Consider the following 22,530-nt stretch of genomic DNA (forward strand, 5'->3'; position numbering starts at 1 on the left):
AAACCGAGAGGTCTCAGATGACTAGATGACTAGTCACTCTAGTCAAAGATGACTAGATTAAGTATTTATGGATGTCTCTCATTTTCCTTAAATTTGCCACCAAGGTTTACTTTAGAGTATTCTCATTTAACTCAACTCCACAATAAACTGACTTCATTCATCTATGAGATTTATGCATTTCTTCATGCAGAAGTGACCTCATGTCACTATTGTGTATTTAGTGATAAGAAGGTCTCATTCCAGCAATAAAGCCATGTGGAACACATTACTCCAAGGCCTATTAAGTATAAAACATTCAGCATTTATTTACCACATTGAGGGAACAGAGTCCTTAAAAGGTTATTTAGACTAGAGCATGGAGACTAAAATATTCCCAGCGTCCCATTGATTTGACAGTCTGCCATAACTGTCTCATGTAGTCTTAATTGGAACACAATACACACACACATACTGTCTTCTGGGAAAACATTCCCAATTACAAAGAGCCACAAGAAGAGCAGAGCTGCCTTTGACAGCTGGAATGCGCACATTGTCATAATCCTACTGTAAGTGAAAGGCATGCATCTTCCTGAGCCTACAAAAGGTGCTGTCAGGGTGAATAAAGTCAGTGTTGTAGCCCCATCCACCTGCGTGACACACTGATGACTCCAGCTTTTGCTGAGGGGGAGGAAAATTGCTCGCTGTTTTTCTTTACCGATATAACTCATACATCATTCAAATCAGAACCAGCATTTGGGGGAAGAAAATGCTTTTCAGGTCTTCATCTCCATTGCAAATATAACAGCTCCACCTTGAGGTAGGACTCAGCCAATGTTAGTAGAAGGCATCTTCAGCTTGACTGCTGAATATGCCTGTGAGCATACAGTCATATAGCACACACAACTACCTAAAACATGGATTGACATCTCCCAGTGTCCCTTTCTGCTCATCTTCTTAGCATACAAGCAGGCATGTGTGCACATGATGCATGTGTTTGGACAAATTTACTGAAGAGAAATTAAATATATATCAAATAAACATCAATTTGACAGAGCAGCTCCCAAGGAAGATACAAGTCAAGCATAACAAGGTCTGACAGAAATAGTCCTTCAGGAGCAGGAATTATCCAAGCTTCTCTCTGAGTAGTGCACACAAATTTCAGAGCATTAATTTTTTCATTATCGTATTCTTCCTAAATGAGGAGTATAAAGATTAATACATTTCAATGTTTCATTTAAATCACTATTCAAATATTCTGAGATAACAATTTTAATACACTGCTAAGCATTGTAAGTAAGTAATCTGCTCTTCATGTATTAATGACATTATTTATAGTTAAATGGGTTATTTTAAAAATTTAAGTGCTAAATATCAACTTGCATATTCTTCAGACTACTTCAGGAGTTTTATTTTTAATTGACAGTGTAAAAGTATTTAGGACTTTTCTAATAAATCCAGATCATGTCAGTTAGATTGGCAAGTCCAGACAGACATAAAACCTGTGTCGCATTTAAATGGATGTTGATTAGGGTACTGAGATAGATTGATTATGGCATGCATTGCATATTTACTTAAAGATGATCAGTAAGTGGAAACAGGATTTGCAGCAGGAAATCAGAGTAAGTTGCACCTCTAGAACAAAATGATAAAAGAATAATCATCATCAATTTAGTTGACCACTCTAAAGAGGGCACGCAGACTTTGAGAAAAGACTGGAATTAGCCATTTGTGCTGGTTTTAGCTGGGATAGAGTGAATTTTCTTCACAGTAGCTAGTATGGGGCTGTGCTTTGGATACATACTGAAAACACTGAAAACACTGTGGCAATACAGAGATGCTCCAGTTATTGCTGAGCAGTGCTTACAGCCGGTCAAAGCCTTTTCTACTGCTCACACCTCCCCACCAGCAAGGAGGCTGCGGGTTCACAAGAGGCTGGGAGGTGACACATTTGTGACAGCTGACCCCAACTGACCAAAAGGATATTTCATATCATCTGACATCATGGTCAGCACATGAAGCTGAGGAAAGAAGGAGCAGGAGGACATTTGGAGTGATGGCACCTGTTTTCCCAGGTAACCACCACACACAACAGGGCCACGCTTTCCTAGAGATGGCTGAACACCTGCCTGCTCACGGGAAGTAGGAAACAAATTCCTTGTGCTCTGTGTGTGCACAGCTTTTGCTTTCCCAATTAAACTGTCTTTATCTCAATCCAAGAATTTGTTTACTTTTACTCTTCCAATTCTTTTCCCCTCAGTGGTGGGGAGAGGGGAGAAGTGGGAGTGTCTGTGTCGCGCTTAGTCGTTGGCCAGGATCAAATCACAAGATCATTCTGGAAAACAAAAAACAGGAAGAAAAATTACAGGGGATTGACAGAAGCACAACTTTGAAAACATGCTAAGACAGGTAAAAAATATAAGAGATAAAAAGAGAATTTTTTCCCTATTTAGGTGAATGGGAATTCTTCCATTAAGACTTAATAAAACAATCCCATCCTTGGGATATAGGCATGACTCATTCTCTTTTTTATCTCAAGTGTAAAAACTCATTGTGACCTTACCAGCTTTGACAAGAGCTCTCTAAGACTGTAAATATTGCAAAACAATTAACCTAATTTATAAACTAATTAAATCCATTAACCATTAAAGACAAAGAGAAGCTTCATTAAAAAAGCCTTTTTTGCTAGTTCCAAGATGACAGGAATGTTAAAGAGACTTTACACTTGGATAAAGAGGACATAATTTCCTATTTTTTTATTAAGTGAAGAGTAATACAAAATATATTTCAAAATTTATTAATTATTTCTAGCCCAAACTATGACTTTTCAAAAAAAATACAGGGCAAGCCTGTTACTTTCTTTGCCAAATGCTTTATTTCTAACTGTATTAAGGGAAACACAATGTTATCTTGATGTGAAAATGCAGCACAAAAATAAGCATTAGTTTGATTTTAAAATTCAGTCAGCATCTATAATTTGCAATGCAATCTCTTTTATGGCTTATTAAAATAAGTGTTATTGAAACATAATTTTAATTCTATACAGCTGAACAGACTCATATATATTTATGACTGCAACAGATGTTTCTACGGGCTCATTTAGATCACTTCTCCTTGCATTCCCGTCAGCTGATGAGGTGCCCTTCTATGTTACAAGGAATTCCTTTTACATCACAGTGGTACAGCTGGTTAAAAACACCATCTGCACTCATAAATGCCTGGATTGTATTTAGCCACAACACACAGAAATTGAGAATGCCTACTGCAAGCTGGAGATGAAGTTTTATATAATACTGGATGGCATTTGCACACATTCAATTTTTAAGTCCCTAAGTACTGTTTATGTTGTCAAAATAACTCAAAGTAGAATTTTACAGGTGTTTGTTCTGTGGTGGCCGTTTAGACCAACACAAGATCAAACTGTGATTTAACTTTTTTTTTCCTAATCAGTGCTTTTCAAAAATGAATATCCTAAGCAATAGGAAAAACTTTACTCATTTCAAACCCATTCTTTAAGACCATTATTTTCAAAAGCAGTTCAATTGATAAGTTCCATTTATAAGGGTCAGTAATTCACACACAGTCCATAACATTTATTGCCACAGTGCAGTGAAGCCCAAACACACACACTGGGCTCCCACTGCCTGGTAAAGAGCAGTCATAGCTTATTTCTAGAAATTGGTTTTAGGAGCTCTGATCTTCACAGGGCTCACTTCAATGTAAAACATGCAACTACCTCAATATAGCCACTTACCCAAAACAGACTAAAAACTATTTTAACCTGCCTCTTCATCCACAGGACTCACTTCTGTTAACTACTTTAGTTCTTTTAACTAAATCAGAGCAAATGATACGTTTCTGCTCTTGGCTGCATTAGTCCAAGCATTTGTTTTCTCACAGCTTTTCCCCCCAACTCAAACTAACTTATCTTGAAAGAATTATAGCCAGTAAAATTACTTCTCTATTATATTAATAAGGGGGGGGAAAGTGTTTATATAAACACTTTTGTAGTTTACTGAAACTACAGGAAATTTAAAAGACATTCAGACATATTTTTAATTCATCTGATATTAATTCACTATTAACAAAAGTTCAATCTGTAGCCTGAAAATTTTTCACTCATATTTTAAGGAAGAAATAATTCGCCTAAGAAAGCTTTACATATATAATTGTACTCTTCTGCAAACGGGTTGTTTAAGCAGTTGCTCTTTAGTGACCTCCACTCTATCCTTTTAGATATCAAAAATCAGCCACAAGAAGAGTAGGTAAAGTGTGATGCTGAGCATTTTGCTGCAGAACACACGATTGTCTAACAATTTGTAAAGATCATTCATGTCACGAGATATTACCATGTTTTCAAATGTTACTATGTTGCTAATCTTTTTGTAAAAATTACATCTGTTCTGCAGCTTCTGCATACACAAAAAGCACCCAACCTTTAACATAATCAAGAAAAAAAAAAAAATTCATTGTTTCTTCTATTCAAATGTAATACTGAATCCTTTCAAAAATATTTTCTGGACTCCCAGGTCTGTATTTCATAGATTTAATTCACCAAAGTTGTTAAAATTCCCAGCAAGTGCCAACTTTTACTTCTATAACCTAAGAATTTTGAAAACACAACACATGGATGATTTGATGATTCACCTCTGCAACAATAGTCACTTTGAAGAAAACACATGCCTGGTACTTATGGCTCCTAGAAGCCCTTTTACACCCATGGGAGAAAATAAAATAATTACCACAGAGAAACCAACTTTAGAAGGATCTAAGTAGTCTCAGTTTTGTTTGTTGTTTTATGTGTGGTTGGGTTAATTTTGTTTTTAACATTAAACTGCAGTGAAGTGGCAAACTTCAAGGGTATTCCTGAAGAAAGGTCAATTTTGTCCTACTGAAATAAACAGGAGTGTTAGTTTGACAGCTTAAAAGGACAGTATTTTCTAACCTATTCCACTATTGAGAAACTTTATAATTCAAAAACATAATATGTAGAACCAGAGGGAATAAATATGTATCAGTAAGGAAATTTCTTTCTATTGTTCAGAAATGATTAGCAGCTCTATTATTTTTCTGGTTCACCTTTGATTAATAGCAGACTTTAATTTGGAAATCTTTATAGAAAGAGAAAGAAATTTATTTTAATAATTAAACATTAAAAAAATAATTTTAATTATAGCTTCTCCAGAAGTCTTGAGGAGGTTTATTTGTTACAAACTGCTGCACTTCAGGTAACTCACAAGTCAATTCAGAATCTTAAAGCTGTGCTTTGGTCACTGCTGTCATTCACTTTAGCTACAGGATTTAGTGTTAAGTCATGAAGGAAGAAGAAAACAACTATCACATCTATTCAAAGCTACACACCCCAGTAAAAATGTGTCTTCATACTGGGAATTGCAGTGATTTTGTTAAATCTAAGAGTCAGATCTACTTAAATAAGTACTTCTGGTGAATGAGTGTCTGACAAGGCTATCAAAACAAATCAGAGATAGCATTAACATTTTTAGTGGTGTCAAGATGTTGAGTCTACCTGTCAGGTGGTAGTCTTGGCTAAGATGGATGCCTAAAACACATCTACTTGTTATCCAACCCATTTTTAGGGAGGCAAAACAACTTACTTCTGAGCCAAGAAATGTCTATCCCATACAATGACACAGCAGTTTCATTGTCAGCTTTAAAAGACTCATCTCCAGCCCTAATTCTGCTTTTCAGAAAGCAAGTGCTCCAAGAAAAACCTATAGAAATTAAATAAATACAAGATTTCCATCAAATCTCTCAGAACGTCATGATTGTCATTATACAGAATAGTTCCATTGAGAGTATGTATCTAATTCTTAAAAGGCAGAACAGATTTGACCCTGTCTTGTCCTTCTTCTTTTTCTTCATAAATATGGCTGATGGCTTTATTAGCTGATTACTTATGTTCTGCCAGCTTGTTTGCAAGGTTAGTGTTTGGGGACATTTGTATTATGCATAATAGCAACAGAATTATGAAGCGAGATCTTCTTCTTTAATCAATATTATTTCACATAAAGTGCTAAATTTAGAGATAACGTGAGATTTCTCAGTTCTAAGGTATTTAACAGCTGAAATTCAGGCCATATACAGATGACATGTTCAGGGGATCGGATGGCCAAATTTATGCACAAGTGAAATCTCTAAAACATATTTTGTTTGTCTTAAATTTAAGATTTCTGTCCCATTCTGATTATGTGCATGTAATGAGATAACAAACAGAGTTATAAACAATGCAACAGATTCTTTCTGGACCTGCCAACAGACTGAATAAAACTGTCCTATACAGTAAACCTAAAACTTAATTATGACATACTGAAGACGTATGTTCTAATCACTGAAAATAATTATTATGTCACATTCCATGAGAACTTTCCCATCTATTCTCAAAGTCCATAAAATCTGAACACTTCTTTGCTGGGTTTATTTCCTTTTCAATTCAAGAGAATGCTGCAGCAAAATTAAAATGAGTGAGTAGTTTTATTTCCAAACATATTACTGATTTCACTAAAGGAAAGTGTAATAAAAACAAACCAGAAATTGCATTTGAAAATTTGTCTCATTAGCTCCAGACTGAAGTGTAGTGTTAATTAGTTAAATTTCTGAAGAGTTCTGAAATAGCAAACCAAGATTAAAAAAAAAAAAAAAATCAGAAAATAAGTTCTTCTGAAAAGAACTATCATAATATAAAAATATCTTGGTATAATATTCTGCATTTAAAACAGTATTAAAATATTAATATTAAAACCACAACACTAAAGGAATAATGATTATCTAATAATATTGAAAAATATTTTAATACTTATCATGTACCTTGGGGTTTTAGTCAAAGCTTCTGTGAGAGAAAAACAAGCCTGGGAAAGAATGTGAACATCCTTCATGAATTACTAGAGCCCCAGCAAATTACTGTGGATATCCAGGCAACCATTCACCTGCTGCTATTAAATGGGAAAAGAACAGTTACCTTGGCAACTGCTGTATCTCACATTACACTGTGTTACTTCCAAGACAAAAATATGGTCTTAGGAGAGAGTTGTGGAGACCCTGTGGGGTTTACATTTTCACTGGCAGTGTCCTCAGGGACACCAAAACAGACTAATAAAGGCATCCCAGTTCTCAATTAGATGGAAAATAAATGCACTTTCATTATATGAAATGAAATGACAACTAGGTATAGTCTGCATCTTAGTTCATATATGGACCATAAAATTTGTAGGGAGGATTTTATTTTGTTTCTTTTAATTTACACAGGGAGAAACTATTCATCCAATTCTTCAGGAGATTCATGTTATAAACACATGTTTTATAGAAAAGAATATCATCATGTGCTATGTATTTTACAGTGCCCTTAGAATTGTACAGATTCATGTGAAATGCATTATAGGACACTAACTGTGGCATCTCTTAGTAACTGCAGTACCCATGAACATCAGATAGGAGCTGGAACTACTGAGATTTTAAAAAGCATAGCAAAAAATATTTGTTTTATTACTAAATTATGCACAAATTCCTCTAAAGCAGAAAAACAGAGTTTATATATAAATGTAACATAAAATTAAGAAACCAAGAAGCTCATTTTAAAATGGTTTTAAAAGGTCACAGTTATTATGAAAAAAACCAATTTAACATTTTTTGTACAAGAAGCCTCTATGCTTTGTGTATACTATACCTTACATTACAAGACTGGCATCCAGAACTTAATTAAAATTTCCATTTGAAACATGGGCAGAATTTTTAAAAAGCAATTTAAATAACATTTCCTAAAAATTATGTTGAAGGGTGTCTGCTTCTATTTCTCCACAAACAAATGTACTCACACACCAACATTTTTTTAAAATAAAAAGCAGGAAATAATTTTTTAAGGCAAGTACAGGTTATTTAAAGCAACATTGTTAAGGCAATGAAGATGTGATATATCAAGAATTATACTACAGGATGCTAACTCATCCAATTAAACTCAAGTACCCATTCTTCCACTGACTCAATTTTTTGCCATTCATTGATGACAAAGAATATAGCTTTGTTACCTGGACCCTGTCAATATTTTCAACCAAGCTATTATAAGATTAACTTGATTTCAAACACTATTTAAAGTTTGAGGGCACACGTTGCACATGAAAGCCTTTCTGTAGTTGTGATCTATTCATTTGACAGGTTACAAAGGTGCTCTTCAAGTTCTTTCATCCTAGTGTTTTCCTAGATAATGAGAACCTCAGCTTGAAATTATAAAAATTCAACCTAAGGAAAAAAACAAAGCAAAATCTCTCAACTTCCACAACCCTTCCATCAGGTGAATGTAGCAAAATATATAGCCAGGTTCAGTCAATGGCTGAATTGGAATGATTTTGTTTCATTTTTGATGATTTCTTGCATGTATAAATGTTTTAGGTCTGGAGACCTTAATTACTGTTTTCCTTTCACACAGTATAGCATAATCTCCTAAGCCTCTCCAAAGTCACTGTACTCTGGCTTCTCTTACCTTCCTAACTGACCACTGCACACCCTTTTTATCTGATGACCACAAAGGACCTTAAAAAAAAAGAGTCATAGGCAAACTTTTACAAGAAACTGTCACAAGTCAGTGCATCGTCATCTTTGAGGATCTTGCCTAGATGTCAGAAATTCTGGGGTTTTTTTGATTCCTATTGATTTGAAATAGGGATGTAGTTCTCACACATCTCAGATTATAGACCTACTTTTTGGATATTTCTAAGTAAACCTTTATTCCTTCCATGTTCTATTTTATATAAATAGTATAGTTTAAAAAACTGTGCTTTCATACAGGAAAAAAAAAAACTTATTTTTTTATGTTTGCTATGATTTATTAGAGTTTCTTTTCTGGTGTCCTTTCAGTCTATGGTAAGGTACCAAAGAAATTTTTTTTCACACAATTCACAGAATAGGGAGGTACTTTTCAGTGTTATTACATACTGCTTTAGTTCTTACTATTACACTGGCTTTATTCTTCTGTTCATACTAGACAAGCCCCTGAAAACAGCAGCCACTCTCTGTTTTATAGTACTGCCACCCAGTAATGTGGCTGGAGACAAGGGAACATCCCCTGGCCAATCTGGTGAGACATGAAACAGAACCCAAGATTCTATAACATGTGAACAGAAATTCCTTTCAGTTTCTCTTTACAGCAGTATTTGCTGTCCTACAGTCTTGTGTTTTGTGGTGGTTAGAGAGTTTAGCTCCCTTTTACTGTCCATCAATCCTTGCTGCAAACTTTGCATGCTGGCAGCTACTGCAGGAGGCTACACCAACACAAGGTAAGATCAAAAGCAACTTCTTGAGCAGTATTTTCATATGACAAACTAGGAGTATCAAGGAGGACCTTAGCACTCCTTGCAACAGAAGAGCTATACTTGTGTATAAATTAATTTTGTACTACAATTACTGCTTACGAAGAGCATATAAAAGTTTGTTTTAATGCTTTTACTCAAAACTGGATATTATCAGTATTTCACTAATTTCCAGTTGTCCAGTCCTCCTAATTGCATAAGTGCACTTCTGGTGTGCAGATAGAAATTCAGATGAAGGGAATCACCTTCACAGAGGATTAAAAATTAGAAGTGTCAGTTAACATCTGTATATTTTACCTTGCTATACTTTTAGAACAAATAGAACTGTTTATTTCCACACCACTTCAGCTTACTGATCTGGCTTGTTTCATAAGGCTTTTCAAATACACCACTTTTTCTTTATACTACATATATACATATACATCTTTGAAATAACAGAGATACTTCTTCCTTTTGAAAGGAAGACAAGACACAAATAAAAAAAATTTAAAAAAAAAATCTCAACAGTTAAGTTAAAAATTTAGGTTATTCAAAACCTGCATTACCTATATTTCAATCTGATACTTTACTAATCCAGACTTCATCTGATTGTGGTATTTATCTGATGCTCAGTTTCACACAATCGTTGATGCCAAAGGATTCAAAATCAAATCTAAAGTCATTAAATATATTATATTTAAATATAATTATACCAAAAAACTCAATTTTGACCTGATGAGAATAAGAAAATAGCTAACAACAGGAGCCATCCAGTCTGTCTCAATCTCAGAAAATGCACCAAATAATCAGAAATCCACCCTTAAGTCTGCTGCTACATTAACTTAATGAAGGATACAGATATCTCTGCTGCTGACAAGACCTAAGAACACCGAAATCCAAGACTGCAGAATTAAAAACAATAATCCAGGAAAATAATTAATAAATATGAATGTTTTAAATGCTGAAAGAATATGGCTAAGAACACATAGAATGATAAGCAGCATTCAAAAAAGAAAAATTAAAGCTTTTATTAACACAGCATAAAAAAAGGGCAGCACAATATTACTTGCACAATTATATGCTCCCAAATATTTTCCAGAAGTTTTAAAATAATTTTAGCAAACAATGAAACATATTGTAGAGGTACTACTCTACAATAGTAGAGGTATACTTACAATATGGAGGTGCTACAGTACCTCTATATTGTAAGTTGTGATCAACTGGCAAATTATAAGATAGTTTTTTTAATAGCTTGGTGTTGGTTTAAAGAAAAATCTAGTAACCACTAATTTTGGAAAATATTACATGGTTAATTGAAAGTCATTCATCTTTCTCTTACTTATTTCATGCTGCATGTTTCCCACTCTAGTGTTCTTCTCTAGTGTTTCTATTAATCTAATATCAAACTGTTCATTCTAACAATTTCTGTATTTTATAATACTGATAAACCTCATTTCAGAGATTGCATAGCCAAAAGCCTAGAAATAATTTCTGCTGTGGAGTACATTATTATTTTCATATCCTTTAGCTCTGACTCTCTGAAAGTCACATCAAAATATCTTAAGGCTTCATAATGTGACTTTTACAATTACAAGTAACACTGTTTATTACACACAAAGTACTTATTAGATGCAAAGTGTTACCACATTAAGGTGTTCCTATTTTTCTTTCCATGCCTGACCCCCTAAAATAATCACATTCCTTACAAGTTCCACAAAAACCATATTTGTTATTGGTCACCTCCAGTAGAGTCAAATGTATGCCCTTTCTTTGTGTATATCCTTTGATAGCTTTTTGTGTGATCTTTAAATAGCACTGACCTATCAAAAAAATGTTTCAGTCTCAGTGACATCCATGCTTCTAATTTGTCAACATAAAAAAAACAGCTCTTTGTCCTTATAAAACAAATTGGTTGTTTCTGGATAAACCTATTCATTAGAAACGTTTTGAACTTTAATGATTTACAGCTTTCTCCAATTTCATTGTGTCTTACACAGATAACTGTGGGGCCACTCTCTGACTCACACTTCAATTAAAAATATACTTCTTAGCTGATGAAAAGTACACTTTTAAACATAAAGCAAAGTTAGAAATATTTTCGGCTGGCTTACACTAAGTTCATTATTTTCAAGATATTTGGAGCTTTACAAACATACCCTTTTTCACATTCTATATTTATTTAATTTATTTTCTGAAGAGATAAGGTAATTGAAGTGCTACTTTTTCAGTATTATTTGGCTTCTCATCAGTAAAGCCATATTCTTCTGTTCCTCATCAAAAAGGGTATAATACATTTGCTTCAAAATTGTTCAGCAATATCACTTGGTTTTGCAAAAAATACAAAATCAGAACTTCATGAAGTAGACACTGTGTAAGCTATGTAGACTCAAAAGCAAATCTTTCAAAGAGACTGATGCAGCTTAAGATCTGAATTTGGAGAAACTAAATTATCTGTGTCCCATTGCTTTATACAGTCAGAGAATTGTCTTCTCTATGGCAATACTTTAAATACTTAATAAAGAAGATTTACAAACACTTTTCATTCACCTGTACCTCAAGTACTTCCAAATGTCTTTACTTCTACAACATATATTTCTGCATAACATCATGTGACAGACCTTAAGGGTATCTCTCAGCAAGAGAAAAGTGTTTAGTCTGACAGTTTTTAAAAAACTGAAGAATATTTTAGGAATAAATCAAGATAATTATTTCTCTTTCTGAGACCATTCAAATATTTCCCAAAAGTGTTAATTGACTTCTTCTCTTACTCAACACTTCAAGTCACAATTTTTTTTGGTACCCTGTAATCCTTTCTACAACAACCAGTTACAACATCACAAAGGTGTAACTATTTAGTGAACAATACAGGAGTCTATTTGAGCTCCTGTAATTCTATGCTGAGGTTAACATCTCTGGTAATTACAAAAATAAATAGTCAGAAAGCCAGTTCCTATGCCACAAGGCAGCTCCACCCACGATCTTTGACATTTGGGCTTCCAGTTGGAGGGGGAGAGCAGAAGTGAGCAGTGGTGTGGTTTTGGCAAGACTATTAAATTGAAGAATACCATTCCCAAACTACAACAAATTAATATTTTACTATTTAAGCAAGAAAAAGTAGAATCTAGAATATGGCAAATACCATGCAAAATTAAATGCTGACATGCCATGAAAAAAAAAAAAAACAAAAAACATTCAACCAGCATCAAGGGTCTTTTTTGCTTCAACATCCATTCTGTCCAGCACCAGGGTCATCTGATTAATGTAAGAAACACGAAGTTTTGCTTGGTTTCCACTACAACTTTTGTTTATAGGTACAGGATATTAATCGAGCTTGATTCTTATAGGTGCATATTTACTTGGGATTTTATAAAAATCTGACCAGATTTCATGCTAAATTGTACTGGAATAGTCACCTTATGTTCCAAACAAAACCAGCAGCATTGCAATTACCTTGTAGTAATTACTTTTTCCAACACTAAACGTAAAAGCAAGCTGTTCATATCAAATCCATCCATTATGCCCTGGATTCCATGTAATAAAGGTCTTTTTCACAGCTCTGCTGTGATATCTCAGATACACACACCAGAAGTTGAAAAAATGATGGCGAGCAGCATTAAAATCTGCCATTTAGAGAATAATATTTCAAAATAGACTGCTGGGCTAGGATTAAGCCTGATAGCTCTAGCAGCTTTCAGAAACTGATTTATAACACCACCACCTTTTTCACTGCACAGGAACTGAAAATGAACAATTTGTCCTGTTCACCATTTTGGCTTATGGAGGAATTTTTACTGATGAGAATGTTGAACCCAAACCATTGTTTTGATTGATTTAATGCTAGAAAGAGGACCATCCCTACTAAATTATTCCTTCTTGCCCCATAACTTTCAGCTGTGCATTGGAATCCCACCTGTTCCCTAATGTCATGATTTGGTTGAAGAAAAATACAACGTGAGTTATTTTCTGCATATTTTTCACAACACATGGGCTTGCAGAACACAGATGAAACAAGGCAGTTCCAAAAGCACCAAACACACTGCTTTTCCTTCACTTACTGTCTCCTTAAACACTTTCACATTCTCTTAAATTAGGGTCTGATGTAGAAAGAACACCAAGATGCTGACAACTCCTGGACAGGGCACATCATTGTGTGCCTAGGCAGCTCCTAGAATACTCTATGAGGTATATGGAATCCAGGCAATGTAGTGTCACTGAATCACATGCACCAAAAAAATCCAAGTGCCAATAACCACACTGTTTCTGATTTTTTTCTTTTTTTCTGAAGACTTCCACTGTCTGTTTTTCACTGTTCATATTCTTATGTGAAAGCCCTAAAAATATACTATTCTTAAGCCTTGGATCTGTTACAGTAAGCTGTATACCCCACATACCACATTAGTCACTCAGCAACACAAAGAGAAGGAGAGTCCAAACATTTTGGAAAGAAACTCTTATTGTGACAACTTACTGGAAGACTTTGAGGCCCAGCAGGCAAATTATTAAAGCCAGATTTGTTACACATTTCATGCTGCACAATCCAACACCATTCCAATCCCTCATATAAACCTGCCAGTCAAGCATTCATCACAGTTGTCACCATAGATCACAGTTTTTTGGGGGGATTTTCTTCTGCCCCCCCTAACAAAAAACACAGAGTAACCTTGGGCCAGGTTTAAATGACTTTGTGTATCAACCTCCCTTGCCAGTGTCTGATTTTATCCTAAATCCATTTTTCATAAAAGCAGATTAACAGAAGTGAAGACTGTACAAAGCATGTAATTGTCACCTCTCCAAAAAAGCCAGAGATGTATCCATGATGTGCAAAGTTGAAGATCCCAGACCACGTCCATGGATGTTGCACTGGATGCCAAAGCTTCTGTACACCAAAAAAGACAAACTCTTTAAAAATGGAAATAATACTCTTTTCTCAATTTATGTGACATTCCATTTGAAATTTAGTGAAATTTAGTGAACTTTAAGAACTGAGTATCAGCAGTACATTAAAAAAAAAAAAAAAAAAAAAGCAACACCAAATAAATGAATTCAAGTGCATTTGATTTCAAAGCAGAAAAAAATTCACAGAAATACACAACTTAGAGAAGCATCTTACTTTAGAACTCTGCAAGTCTATTTTTTGTTCATATTGATCCTTCTTGGACAGAACTCCCAGGGTTGAAAGGCATATTTGCAACCTTTTCTACAATATGGCTCTATTTGCTTAAGTGCCATAATCCATCTGCAGTCTTAGTATTTAACTGTAAGTGGATGGTATTTATTCAGCTAGTACATTTTTTCTGACATTTATATTACCTCAAAGAACAACACTGCCTTTGGAAATTCTATTTCAGATCGAGCTAATTGAAGATTTGAAGGCACAGTAATCATGTCATGAATCAGCAGCATAGGTTATGACTTTGAAGAGGTGACGTAACATAAACTTGATTTTTTTTCAGTCTCAGTGAAAAAGAATCAAGTTACATAAGAAAATAAATTAACTTTAAGTGAACCAGACTGCTAGAGATATAACCTCTAAATGCCTCACTCCTAAAATGTATGTACACACAGACTTTGCAGATATTTTTTCTTTATGAAAAGAACTAAAGGTATTCTAAATATAGGCTTGAGTATCTCAGGCTAAAAGTCAGAGTATCTGAAGAACTAAATATACTACAATGTATGCATTATACACTCACACTAAATTTACTCCAAAGTAATCATTAGTCCTGAACCTCTTCTGCTGAAAAAAAAAAAACTGTGGAATTTAAAGCAAATTACTTGTAATTGATGAAGTTTCTTATTTAGAGATCATTAGCGTAAATCCAGATCATTTGAAGCAGGGAACAAAAACTAAATTTAGTTTTCTATCTAAATTGGTATTCTCAGAGGGGAACCATGGAGATGCAACAACTGTGTTTCTTCTACAGATAATACTATATCTGTTATATAGATAATACAAGGTATGTGCCTACTGTCTCTAAAAAAAGCCACACTACATAAAAACAAGCAAGTTCTTATGCTGCATAGCACTATTAATGTGAATTTTCTAAAGAGGCTCACACAATAAGAAAAAGTTGAAAATAACTGATCTAGAATAACAACTGTCTACTGGATTTTCATAAGAGATTTTGGCAGGGAAGGAAGAACTTTAGTCACTGCAGCAATCTCAGCCTTGTGGAGAGAGAATATGGGCAGGGAAAAAAAATTGAAAGGACACCTGTTTTGAAGATTGGATTTGTGCTTTCAATAAAATATTTGTCTATTCTAAATTGACTTTTCTTGAAGTATGAGTTGAAGAGCAGGTCTCTTCAGAATTTCCAAATCCCTTAACAGAGTTTTGCTTGTTCTTTCTGCTCCAACAATAATTTGGTTATTCACAGCATAATGGAACAATAAAAAAATGGCAAGTACCTCCAAAAAAATTAGCAAAAACCTCCAGCTCTAACATTCACCTATATGGAAAAAGTAGGGTAAAATCCCTCGCACTCTGAAAGACAACAGACCTCAGCCTACCATACCTTTGCAAAATGGAGTTACAATATTGAGCTAAAGGAATTCAAGCACATGCTTGTGCATCAAAGAAGAGGCTTACTGAATGCAGCCTCTCTCAGTAAACTCCTGTAGGACCCTTTTGTGAGGATCTGGAGCAAACTCGAGCACAAAACACGGACCAGGTGACCTAACCATGATAAAATGGAGGCAAGCTCTCTGATGCCTAGATGCCCAGAGAACTTTAACTGAAGATAAGTTAGGCAGCACCATGTCAGGAAGTAATTCCATTTGGGCACTCCATTCCATAGTTGACACCCAAGGGCTTTTGAGGCTCTGGATCTAAGAAAATATGTTATTTCACCATATACTAACAAAGATTAAACTTTCCTTGGCATGCAGCAATGATACATTAAATCATGTGCTCTTACTTTACTACAAGCTAAGATTGCTTTGAAAACTATTTGAGATCAAATATACAAATATCTGCTGGGACCAAGCCCTGGTTCCTAACATTTCAGGGAGAATAGCCAAAGTACAAATAATTATAAATTAAAATTTTAATTTTATGGCTCAGCCAGGTATATGAATCCATCACTTACATTTTCTAGAAATCATTACTAGAAGCAAATGATGTGTTTTCATCAGAGATGGATATTCTGTGTAAAAAAAAAAAAAAAAAAAACCTGAAACTTATATCATCAGGAACAACCTAGAAGAAAATAAATAGAAAATCTGAAATAAATTACTATATAAACAATGAAAAGAAACTTTAAAATGCATTACAGTTTGAGAAGACGAATTTGCATTATATCCTGTTTACCAGTAAATAAACCAATGCTTAATTATTTCCAGTAATTCACTACCATATAACAAGTATGACCTTTTCTGAAACAAATAGCTCATTTAAGATGGCTAAAATATGAAAAATTAATATGCTTTCACCGCAAAAAGTCATTACTCAGCAATTAACAGGTTTCTGGGAAGATATACTTGCAAGTATAAATACAGGATATTTCCTAGAATTTAATTGATGCATAAGCTGAGAAAACAATACTATCAAAGGGTAGGGAGCAGACCACACAAAATGAAACAAGAAAATCTACCTGTATATTAAAGAAATAGAGTACATAATTTATACTTAAATATTTTCTTTGGTTTATCTTGAATGCCAGAGATCTGTTTAAATAAAATTGCAGGAAATTTACTTTAATATCAAATATAAATCTCCATTCACTTACTGGAAACATTAGTGATATAAAAAATCCCCAAAACCTCCATCATTTTATACCTTACTCACTTACAGTGAACATGACAGGCTTCCACAACAGAAATGTAACAGTTAACAATACAATGAGAAACAGACACAAAAAACTCAGACTATGACTGAATTCCCAGAACCAGAAGGTTATTGTCAAGAACTTTTTTTGAAGAGAGATATTAAAAAAGGAGTTGACAAACCCAAATATTTTCACACCTTTAAGTAAAACTCCTCCCAAGAATATGCAACACTGGTAAGTTAAAAGTCAATTCCCTGAAATTAGAATGAATATCAAAGAAAAAAGAAATTAGGAAAATAAAAATGGGGAACTGGGGGCAAGCCGAGGTCACATTTGTGACTGAAGAAATCTTATCTTTAAAATCTTCTTCCAATTTCTTAAGCCTTTCCTGTAGGTAGAAATAAAGTTCTGTGTTCTTGCAAAGAACATTTTCTTTCTAATAATTTTGGTTACCCTTGCTTTTATGTTTAAATGGAACTTTAAAAACATAATTAGAGTCTACTGCCTTTTCTGCATAGGCATTATGAATATATTTGAAAATTATTTTCTCCTAGTCAAAATCCAAAAAGGAAATTGGATACAAAAGTACAGACAGGCTCCTTATTGGTTCTGCTGTAGATATTATCTCAATTTCTGCTGCTGATCTCAGAGTGGACTGCACAACTCTGAGGAAAATGTTTACTTTCAGAAAAGAAAAATGAAATAAAATCCTCTCTAAGCCTCTAGTGCCAGTAGAATAAGTATTGTTTTCTATTAAATCAAACTTGTGGAAAGTTCTCTTCACAAAAAGAGAAATGAGATCATCTTGTCAACAGCAGAGCCTTTATCAGAACAGGTTTTGAGAGAAAACTAACAAAAGTGAAAAACTGCAGTGCCATCATTTAAATTGGGTTTAATCATTGCTGTATGCAATGATTCTGATATTTTATTTTTTAAAAAATCTAGAAACAATACTATTCTATTTTAAGTGGACATAGAAAAGCACGTATGCTACTTTTGCACAATATAATCCTTGTGAACAGATCACCTGTAATGTCCTGCATAGGATGAAGATGGAAAAGAGCTACTTAATAAGCTCAGAGTATGGAAGAAAAGTCAATAGATCCTTGGCTTTCTCCTTCCTAATGGTAGAGGAGGCTTTGTCATTTTTCTGGAGCAACTTCTGCTGAGAAGCTTAATCCCTTTCTAGGTAGAAAAACCACCATCCCTTTTCCCTTTAATGTTCTAACTAGCTTCCATCATGAACTCTTGCAAACTGCATGGAGAGAATTTAGCCAAACAATTTCTCAGCAATTTTCTGTTTAGAGCGAATTTGGTCTAGAACATACATATTTCCTTATCTCTAAAGGTTTGAGTTGTTTTACTGAAAAATAAAAAAGAATTTCCAATAGACTTAAGATGTTCATGCTCCTCCAGGGGAACTCTACCTGGCTGCCCCATATTTAGATGTCTCTTCTAAAACATACCTTCATGAAGCCTCTGTAAGAAACCCAAGGGAAGACCCTTAGTGAACAATGACACAATTATCTGACTGCTGGTATTGGTGTGTAAGAATAGCAGAAAGAAATATTTATCTTGATTTTCCAATATTTACTGAGGAAAAGGATCATAAATGGAAGATTTCATTTTAATAATCTAAATAAAAGAAATTTTAAATCTTAATAGATTCTTCATATTTTTAAAACACATATCTTTTTTGATGACATTTTTGATAGGTGTTATCAGAAAATGTGTTGTTTTAATTAAGAAATAAACAAACAAATCAGAACATAAGTGAAACTGATTGACATTTAAGAATGTAAAAGATTTGATTGTGACATCCTACGTTCCATGCAGCTATAGTTTGTCTCAAACTCTGCCACTCCATAACTTCCTGGAGTGAGAAATTTCAGAACTTCTACATTCTGCATGAAAAAGTATCTATTTCATACTGTCTTCCTAGGGGTTTCAGGGACTGCCCCTTAACTCCAGAACTGTGGAATTTTGTGAGTAAAATTTCTGCTATAATTTTCCTCCTAAACTATTACTTTTATTGATTTTTTAGACCTTGATCATGTACATTTTTAAGCCTTTTCCTACCAAAATAAAGTCATCCTCATATGGGTTAGTATTCCACCTCTCCTGAATACTTCAAGATGAAGTATCTTTATCATACTTTATCATACCCAGAACTTGAAAACCTCATCAATTTCTGAAACATCATGAGGTTTTAAGCAATAAAACTTATAAATAAATAAATAAAATTATGTTTTAAGCAATAAAACTGGGGGATTGTTAAACTCTTGCCACTTGAATGATGTTGTGAGCTTTATCAATCCAGCCATGTTACAAAACCTGACAGTAAAACAGAGATACCAGATGAAATTACATTCTGCATGTGCCTAACGAGCAAAGGTGATTCTTTTCCCTCTACACAGAAAAGAATATATTTTTTTTTTCTGACAGGTGCTCTAGTGAAAGGTATCATATATTATTAAATTTCAAGTTTAAAGTGTAGTTGGACTTGCTCTTAAAATAAGTGTGACAGTGATATTCACTCAAATCACCAGAGGCCACTTCCTCCTTGAAGTAAAATATAGAAGTGTTTATATCCTTGTTATGCACTCTGGTTCTGTATGAATCTTGAATGCCACATCTACAAAATTAGGTATTTCAATTACTTTAGGGGAGTGAAAGAATACAGCAGTTAGATGATAGAAGACAATCTTCCTCACATAGTCTTTAAACAGACTTTTAGATGCCATAAATGTTCATCTAAAGGACTTTAGACAGCTCTTTCTATTCATTCCATATAATAAAAGTAACTATCTCCCCTCAGAATGAATTTTAGTACAAACTATATTATGCAAGTATTCGAGAAGAGTAGCACTAACAGCCTGCCAATACAGCATGCAGCACATGAATTTACAGCACATTCAGCACAACAATGAAGGACTGATATATTTTCCTAAAATAATAAAAGTTGCCAAACACACTCTCATAAACTACTGTTAAGATCTGAAATTTTTCTTAGAGTTTTTAAACAAAGAAACCCTAAAGCTGCCAATTAAGTGTGAAAAGGGGCTGCCAAAGCAAGAGGGAGCTGCAGAAAATAATTTTGATAGGTCTTGAGTTAAGGCTCAGATTAAGATATAGAATTAAGGTTGAGAAAACAACACGCCCTAGAGCTGCAGTATAAGTAGAGTTAAAAGGCCTGCCAAAGAAGAAGGCTGACAAAAGAAATTTCCCCTGAAACCTTTCTCTGTGAGTCATGGCTGCTGGTCCACAGTAAAGATTCATCTGACCATCTAGTTAGGGCTGGCAAGGAGAGCTTGCCAAAGAGAACCCAGAGCTAAAGTATGCACAGGGCCAGAAAAAGTCTCAAAGGGCATTGCCAAAGGAGATTTCCCCTGACAGCTCCTTCCTCTGGGACATGCCTTTTAGTCCCAGGTTAAGGTCCCACAAACAGTACTTATGCCACTACTTCTGTCCAGAATTCTGTTCTTCATTTTCCAATAAGCTGTGCAGTCAGAGATATTTCTGAAAGAGAATGGTTTTATCATCATAAAGTGGTTCTATAACCTATGGCATTAATCTCAGTTCTGTCAGAATTCACAGGATTTTTCTGTTGTTTTCTTGAGTCTTCAGTGCTATCTCAGTTTTGATAAAAGACCCTTCCATGTGAAAATACTAAGTCCATTCACAGTTACATACCTGAGGGAGGAATAACCTTGGAACAACTTTCCCCTTTGTAACCTCATTGTTCTCAATCCTGCAGATTTTTTTTTATTCCTAGAGATTCATATTTGGCCACATCCTGAGCGCAGAAAGAAAAAGAGCCCTCCAATGAATTTGAATCAGCTGCCAGTTATATAGATATATATAAATATCCAAAAGACACTGCTTCTTTTAAAAGAGGATTACAGTTCTATTTTTCTTTCCCTTACATCTCTGTAGACCAGGAATAATTCCCAGAGAATGTGAAACCCAAATCAAGCTGAAAATAAAAGCTACTATTATATTCACATCAAGGCTAAAAGCACAGAGGATAAATGAGATGAGGAAAGCAGTGCCCTGACAGCTGGAATTTTACCCAACATGTACAGAGGGTAGCAACCTACTTGTTAATTCTTGTACCTTTTACAAGCAGTCAGATTTCAAAAAAGGAATTGTAATTAGACTCATAATCAACATAAATTTCCTCTATAGAGATACTGATGGATCAGAGCAGACCAATGAATCCAGTAAGATCTCTCTTATTTCCTGTAACATCTGGGCTGTCAATACATTAAAAAGCCTAGGTAGTTCACATTCCTCATTTTCTTGCAGATCTTCTGTTAATTATTAAAAATACTTCTGACATCTTTAAATGCTTAAGGAAAGGCTGCTTCTGGTGGAGCAGAATATTTACAGTACATCTGCACAGATAGGCCTAGATTCTGGACATGGAAGGTAAATTTCTTGAAATGTACGGCTATCTGATAAGATCGATAGTTCTACACCTGTCTGCCTAAACACATAGGCTTTTGTGTTAGATATTTATGTAGAATTCTGCAAGGCCCAATTTAGAATCTGTAGAAAAAACAGATGAGAAATGTCTTGCCCATCAACCCCCTCTCCATAAATTACAGTAACATAATAACTATACACATAATCATGTTTACTCTGTCCTAGTTTGAGAATTTATCAGCCCTTTAAATATTTTTTATGAACAGAAATTTCTAGTTTCTCCTGGCAGAGGGCTTTATTTTCATTAAAAGTCCTTTCAGCAATTCAGGAAGGATAAAATAACCCTGTACTCAGGGTTAATGACAACCATAAAGGTTCTTTACTAGCGTGCTACTGAAAAATTGCAGTAAATAATCTTCATGAAAATAACTTTGTTCATGTTGTCATCTATTACATATTGTCCTTTCTTCCATGATAAAAATCATACCAAAAGATTAAACTGAATCATGATCCAGAATAAGGTCACATTCTCACAGTAAATAACATGGAAAAGGGAAGTTGCAGGGAAATACACAACAAAATTCTCATTAAAAGAAGAGCACTCACTGGCTCAATGGAGAAAGTACAGAAAGGTATTTTTTAAAAAAACTGATTATTCAGAGTGAATGACATGTTCAACTTAATATAGTCTTAATTCCTCAGCAAAACCAAGTAAACAAGTAAACAGCCTGTATTCATGATCTAGCTGAACGTTCTTACTAATTGAAAAAAAATTTCATTACAATCATGCCTGCTTACTTTACTGTAATTTTTCTTGTAAGGATTTTAATTTTGGTTTTTAGTAAAGAATTTTTTTGCATAGAGGGCTTGGATTTAAGTCATTTAAACCACATCTGGATTAAATTTCATCATTGTAGGATATATAAGCAGGCCTGTGTTTCAAAGTCATCTATTTTTAAGGTGACTAATTAGTCCATTCATCTTGACAGTAGCCTTCATTTTTACACCCATCCCTATTCCCATGACTTCCTCTGCTAAACTTTGCCAGTTTTCTGCATTTTCAA

General features: G+C 34.3%; 1 long non-coding RNA gene across 1 annotated transcript in view; it reads right to left on the reverse strand.

The window, feature by feature from the left end:
• Positions 1–1,707: 1,707 nt before the first annotated feature.
• The window catches only part of LOC144246224 (uncharacterized), a 58,633-nt gene continuing 37,810 nt past the window's right edge, over positions 1,708–22,530 (reverse strand). The window contains exons 3-5 of the long non-coding RNA XR_013339892.1: positions 16,361–16,417; positions 14,059–14,148; positions 1,708–2,311 (exon numbers count right to left, since the gene is read on the reverse strand). This is a non-coding gene — a long non-coding RNA (uncharacterized LOC144246224). The remainder of the gene's footprint in view (positions 2,312–14,058; positions 14,149–16,360; positions 16,418–22,530) is intronic.

This window comes from Lonchura striata, chromosome 4 (assembly GCF_046129695.1).
Source record: "Lonchura striata isolate bLonStr1 chromosome 4, bLonStr1.mat, whole genome shotgun sequence".
NCBI lineage: Eukaryota > Metazoa > Chordata > Aves > Passeriformes > Estrildidae > Lonchura > Lonchura striata.